Here is a 7,689-nt window from a genome sequence, read left to right on the forward strand (position 1 = left end):
ACATCCCCCTACCACTGCCTCTACTGATTTTCCATTCCTTAGGCTGTCTTTGCTATAAATTTTGTTAGCAATTCATTCAATTGATAATAACTCTTCTTCTTTCTGTCTCTCCCTCTCATTTATCTACTTATTTGTCTGTCAGTTTAAAGTTTTATAGTCAATACTAGCTTTAAAAGTCAATCTCTAGAGGGGATGTTGATGGCGATTCTAGATTCTCATACTCTTATGTTCTCTATTAGGAGGAGTGTAAACCCAGAACAGAAAACAAGAAAACTTCTACTACATTTTCTGCAATTTTCTTCTCTTTCTCTTTTGGTCAGTTAGAAGTGAACTGTAAGGATAAATTGTATGACTTATAAAAAGATATTCTGTGAAAACATATTTTCTTACAAATGTATAAAAAAATTTCTTAAGCAGTTTGATGAGAACATCATGCATGAAAGCGCAAAGTAAAAACATTAGTCATTGCTGACCCTGGAAAAATCGAGTCAATATTTTATATTTCAGAAAAAAAAAACAAGTATAATTATACATTATTCAGAAATATTTGAAAAGACAGAAACAATTCATTTTTATTCCCAATAAGACTGTGAAAAGAAGTAAATTGAAAAGGAGAAAGAAAGCCAAAACACAGAAATGTCTAAGAATAAGCCCTAGGAGTTAGCCAAGTAAAGCATAGTCTTCAAAAGTAGGAGTAGTCATAGGAGGCTGCCCGGTGGGGCAGCAGTTAAGTTCGCATGTTCTGTTTCATTGGCCAGGGTTCACTGGTTCAGATCCCAGGTGCGGACATGGCACCGCTTGTCAAGCCATGCTACGGCAGGCATCCCACATATAAAGTAGAGGAGGATGGGCAAGGATCTTAGCTCGTGGCCAGTCTTCCTCAGCAAAAAGAGGAGGATTGGCGGCAGATGTTAGCTCAGGGCTAATCTTCCTCAAAAGAAAAAAAAAATGAAAAAAAGTAGGAATAGTCATAAATGCTTTATAAACTGTTTTGCATACACAAATGCAGTCTGTATTTAGTATTTTGGCCTTTAGAAAATAAAAGCTTTGGTATCAGTGAAGGTCTGAAACTTCTCATATTTACAGTTTCAATTCCGTGTGTATAAAGTTCAGTTGACAAGAAATTACGAAAGATGAGCAAAAATGCACATTAATAAAAATCCCTGTTTCCTGTTTAGAGAACTAGTTGAAAATATAATTTTTTGTCAAAAATGTTGAATTCTAAAACTAATTCTTTTCTATCGTACATATAAGCCATTTTATTTATTTTAAAAGAATCTGTGCATACAGATTTAATTAGAAAGAAATGAGACAATCTTGGAGGTATTATTAGAATTTCCTTTAGGTTTGTCCTAAAATGACCATAATACAGGTTCATTGACAATAGTAGCGGACTATTTGGTCTAAGGCTAGCGTGGTGATCATTTGTAAGATTTGCTTGTCAAAGGTTAGAATGATGTCAGCGTGAAGTAAAGTGGAAGGAGAATGGGAGAAAGTGAGGACTTTTTCTCATGGTAGCTAAAATTCATGGAACCCTTAGGAAGTTACACAATGGCAGTCATTCTTGCCTATTTCTTTCCCTGTTGCTTCTGGCAAAGAAGTGTATTCCTGCTTTGAAATCTACTTATAACAGGGATCACTTCATGAAAAGTTTGGTCAACCTTTATTCTAAACTTTGCTAACATCTCCATGTATGTTACTTTAAAGAGTCGTGCTGTCATTCTTCCTATTTTAACATTTTTTGCACACTTCATTGATATGTATCAATCTAAATATATAGCTGGTATCATTTTGTTTTCTGCTCAAAGAACCCTATAACATTTCTTGTCGTGCAGATCTAATAGTGGTACATTTTCTCTGCTTTTTATGTTAAAAATTCTTTATTTTATTTTCTCTTTTGAAATTCTAAGTTGATAGTTTGTCAGAGGAGGTCTTTAAGAGGATATAACAACTGGTTGACCCACGAGCTGGACCTGGACAATTGGAGACTCCCCATCCCCTCCTCCGTCCTTTGAATGTACATTCTGCCCACTGTTCCCATGGTGGGAGCTGTTCCAAGGATATAGTGTTGAGAGAGTAAGGTGTTGTGGAGACCATCCAGACAGTATACGTGACTGAATCGAGTTAAGGTCGCTACATAAACTTTTTAAGTTTCTAGCAGGTGAGTATGAAGATCTACTTGTCTTGCAGCTGAGCAAGAAAAGCCTTGTTTGTAAGTTCCCCTGCTCATCAAATTTGCCACCTACCAACCTGGAGTGGCCTGCCTCTTTCTTCAGTCTCTTCTTCCTCTCTTTGTAGTGGGGGCCAGTTCCAAACTCAGGAACTCCAGAGGTTGTGAACCAACATAGTTTTGATTTATTTTTTCTCTTTCTGCATTTTTCTCTATTGGTTTGCACAAATTCAGGCGAAGTCTGAACAAGGTTGCTCAGTATGCAATGTGTTTCTTTCTCTCCTCTATTTACTTTTAAAACTTTATCACTGATTTTCAGCATTTTAAGTATGATGGCTTTGGTTTGGATTTCTTTATGTTTACTTGTGTTTGGGGTTTTTGAGTCTCTTGGATTTGTGGCTTTATATTGCTTCTGACAAATTTAGAAAATATTTGGCCATTTATTCTTCAAACATTTTTCTATTCCCTCCACCAACCAACATCTTCTTCTATATATTGCTTGATGTTATCCTCTACATCTCTGATGATCTGTTCATTATTTTTCAGTCTTTTTTCTCTCTGTGCTTCATTTAAAATGGTTAACATTGCTGTGCTATCAGGTACAAAAATTTAAATTAATTTAAATATTTTCAATTTTCAAAAGTCATACATGAAATATCTTAAATAATGTTATTAAAAGTATAAGATTACTTTAGGAGAATAAAAATCAGATTGGCTTCATTCTTTTCTTTAGCAACTCAGAAAATCTATGTTCAAGTTTTGCCTTTATGTAACTATGGTTGCTTAGTTTATTCAGGTTGCTATAACGAAATGCTACAGACTGGGTAGCTTATAAACAACAGAAATTTATTTCTCACAGTTCTGGAGGCTGGAAGTCCAAGATCAAGGCACCAGCATGGTCATGTTCTGGTGAGAGCTGACTTCCTGGTTCACAGCCAGCACCTCTTCTGCTGTGTCCTCACATGGTGGAAAGGGCTAGGGTTCTCCCTGGAGTCTCTTTTACAAGGCACTAATCCCATTCATGAGGGCTCCACTCTCATGGCTAAGCCCCTCCCAAAGACCTCACCTTCTACTACCATCATCTTTAGGGGACAGGATTTCAACATACAAATTTTAGGGGGACTCAAACATTCAAATCTTAGCATATGGTTAACTAGTAGTCCTGAAAAACAGGTTAAAACAAGAGGAACTAAATAAGTTATCCACATTGGGAGGACTCTTTCCTGAATTGAAAATAATTGACCCATTAATACAGATTGCAAGGGCTTGACATTCTAATAAAAAAACTAAAAATAGCTACACAAATAGAAATGTTGTAAAGAATTTGTTGATTCCGTGTTTCAGATTTCTCCACCTACAGTGTATTATTCCATTCTGTGGAAAATAAGAAGCAGCTACATTGTGACAGGCAATATTCTAAAGTTGGTGATCCAATGGTAAACATTGCAAATACATTTCAAACTCTAATGAAGCTTGCATTGCAATTAGGTGTTAAGCAATCACATAAACAAAGAAATAGATAATTAGTGATAAGTATTAGGAAGAAAATGGAAGCCTGTTATGTGATAGTGTGATATTTTTAAAGTCAAGTAAAGGAGGTCAAACCAGGGTAAACATTGAGTTGAAAAAACGTTAAGGTAGGTGTACTATTCAGGATAGGTCGGAGTGTATTTCTGTAACAAATAACTCTAATATATCAATGTTCAATGTTACAAAAGCTTATTTCTAACTCATGCTTTCTGTCTCAGCCGGGTTAGCAGCAGACTATGCTCCAAAAAATCATGCAGGGACCTTACTGATGGATGCTGAAACATCTTACAGATGCACAATCTGACAACATAGTGTTTTGATTAAAAAAAGGACTAGAGAGTCAGATATGGAAATGACTCACACATTATTTTCCATGCATTTTACTGGCTAGAATCTGTTACATGTTCCTAATTAAAAGAGTGTGGGAAATGTAGTGGAGCAAAACAAAAATATGGTATGCATTACTCCAATTGATTCACCGGGAGAAAGAGATGTCATTAGAACAAAGAAAAAAATTTGGAAGAACATGAGATCACATTGGCTGGCAGCTACTGCTTTATGGTCCAAAATGAACTCCATATGACAACATAGATGTCATTGGTAGAGTGATATATATAATTTATTGTCCAATTAGGTAACTGTGAGAGTGAAAAGGGGTATTATTAACAATTAGCTAGAGCAACACGTGTAAAACAAGACTGTCGCGTGGAAATGGAGAAGCATCTTCACTAAAGTCATCAGTGACCTAAAACACAGAGGATTCAACAAGATGGACAAGACCGAAGCCTTATTCTGGGAGACTGAGTTGAGACTTAGGGGATAAGAATGCGATGGGGAAAATATGAGGTTAGGGAGAACTTCTGATAAGCTAGTTTCTGAAGGGGATCAGAGAAGCAGGAAGTGGATGTGGACTTATAGTTAATTTGTTTGTTTGCTTATTTGTTTTGTACTGATGTACAGAATGTTTGCAGAGAATGTTTGCATTTCTAAGGCAAATGATTCCCTTAAGAACTAAAAATAAACCTGATCATCAAGTAGATGTAGAAAGAGTATAACAGGAGAAGTGCAGCCCTGAGGAAGTCATGGTAAGTTAGGAGAGGGTGATATGTGTTTAATAGAAGCAATTCTATTTCTGTAACAGGAGACAAGGCAGAGAACGAAGGTTGAAATCAAGGTAGCTACATAAATTCTCTAATTTTCAGACTAAAGAATCTTCTGAAGGCTGTCTCTTTTCTCAGTAGAGTAAAAGGAAGGATTATCAGTAGAAATATTTGCAGAAAAAGATAAATGTATAAAATGTCATTTAGTAGGGTGGGAAAGACAATGGTATATACATTGGCATTTACATTGAAATCCAAATCCTTCCACACTGTAGTCTTAACTTCTGGAAGTCCTATTAAGGATGGGTCATTTCTCTGTGTTCCCTTGTTTCTTCACTTGTATGTTAGCTTGAAATTTTACAAAATTTCCCAAACACTTCTGGGAAATGCAGGCATAATTGCACATGCTCATGAATTACACCTGATAGTCATTCACTTCAGTGAGCAGAGCCAGGACTATACATATACTTCTAGGCCATGTGTCTCCATGGAGGCGAATTTGGAGGATGGCATTGTGCTCCATTGCCATTTTCACAACTGTCTCATTGGTGGTGGAACTGAAATGCTGCTGATGATCCTTGATAGCAGAGATTCTTTCTGTGATGTCTTTGAACTGAGTCCAGTTCTTCTGTATTTGGAGGAGCTCTGAGAATCTGGGCAAACATTATCTGCTACAAAGTTTCTTTAGCCCTGAAAGCTTAAAGTGTGTAATGATTTACTCTTCAATCCAAACACGCAGATCCTTTCCACAGGTGCTTACATACTGCTAAGTTTCTAGAGACAGGAAGAGTTTGGGTATTAACTGGTGCACACATTCTATGCCAAATCAATATTTCCCTGAATTTTATATACCTTCCCCCCCCAAAAAAAGAATGGGAGGTGAAAGAAGATTGCCAACATTTTATTATTTCATATAAGTTTATTAAAATATCATCATTCATAGTTAACCAAGTTTCATGAAGCAAAGGACATTATAACACAAAATTGGAAAACACATAAACTAATAATAAAAGTCATTCTTCTAGACTGAATGCCTTTAGTTATTGAAAACTAGTCTTAATCCACACTCCTTCCAATAGTATGACATTCTTGCTTTTAGTCTTCTACGTAATATCTTATTTCACTGCTTTATGCACTAAGATTTTGTGAATTTTTGCCTTCTCTCTCACACCAGGATATAAGTTCCTTGAACATATGGAGTTTTATATCCCCGTTGCCAAACTACTGTACCACATAACAGCCACTCATTAAGTATTTGATGAAAGAAGAATGTGTGACTACAAATTAAAATAAAAAGTTTAGTTAGATATCTAAATGGCTCTAATTTGCTTGCTCCTTTTCCTTTAGAGACAAAGTATATGGCAGAGGTTTATATGCAGTCCAGATATTTTCTTGTTTCAATATACTAGCCATGTGCCACATATGTTTTCCCCTGTCACCTTCTATTGTCAGAAGAAAAGGTTTTTAATTTCTGCCTCATGTTCTTCAGACTTTATTAACAGAATTATACAGTTGAAACTAGCACATTTTGCATTAGTAATTGCTAACATAGATGTGGTAACTTCTCTTTTCTCAGAGTAGCACAGTCACTGCTTAAATACATTTGACATTTGTAAAGCTAATTTCTATATTTTTCAAGGTGAGATAAAAATTTGATTTTTTAATACAACTTTAGACTACTGCATTTATTACCTAATAGATACTGAATTCTCACCATGTTGTTCGCCCGTAATAATTGTTTACAGAGACAATCTTTATCTTCAGGGATCTTGAGTTGATAACTGATAGCTATGATTTTCTAACTTGAAATTTTTGCTTGAATGATAATAGGAAACAATTCAATGACTGGTTTTCACATACTTATTTAAGGCAATGCCTATCAGAATTTTATTTGATATGAGGAAATATGCCAATATGACACTTTTGCACAAAAAAAGTCCATGGAATAAAATTTGTATATGTTATTTGAATTCATTATTGTATGTATATTTAATCTTCCTTCTTGTTCCTGACCTTTGTTCTATATGCCTTGTATTTTTCTGTGTTAAGGATGAGGATAAGAAAAAACAATGCAGGTCACAGGCCTTCAGTCCATCATAGTCACACTGATGTGTTCCATGCCCAAGTTCACATGGTCCCACAAGGACGTTGGCTCAGCTCTACTCAGCCTGGCTTTAGCACAGGACTCTGCCAAGATTGAGTCCTCGCTGTAGCTCTTTGTCTTCTGCCTGGGTTCGTTACACACCTTTTCTCTCTGAGTTGCTAGTACCACCCAGAGCACAGCCAGGTAGCAGAACATGAATCCCCAGGCCAGGCCTTGGGGCATTTCAGTGTATTTATTAGGGAAACTAAAATATAGAACAAAGGTACTTTTGGAGTTAATTCTGTTAATGTTACCTTGGGGAACATCTTAAAGGAGTGATTTCAACATAGACAGCTTATGTGTTTCATAATCTTACCATCTCTCATGCATTTTAGATTTTATACTTAATAGTCTCATCCTGATAACTCTGTTAGGAAAAATTATACATAATTACACTCTTCTACAAGATAGTGAAAAGAAACCAGGAGAGTACTGCATTTAAAAAAAAATTTTGACAGTTTTTAGCACTCTTTCAAACTTCAGTATCATAAACTCTGTGAAGATAAAGATAATTGTCCTTTGCCGCACTTGTAAATTATGTTACTTAGATATTTAGGATATAGTTGGTTCTCAAGGTCTTTGATTCTAAAATATTTTCCAGGTTTCATTTTCTAAATGCCTGTAAATTTTTTTTACATATATGATTAGTGGATTCTAGACCTTGGAAATATTCCATAAAATGAAATGAGATAATTTTTTAACGGGATAGAGGGATGAGTTGATATATAAAAGCAGCTTGTTCTTTT

Source organism: Equus przewalskii, chromosome 16 (assembly GCF_037783145.1).
Source record: "Equus przewalskii isolate Varuska chromosome 16, EquPr2, whole genome shotgun sequence".
Lineage (NCBI taxonomy): Eukaryota > Metazoa > Chordata > Mammalia > Perissodactyla > Equidae > Equus > Equus przewalskii.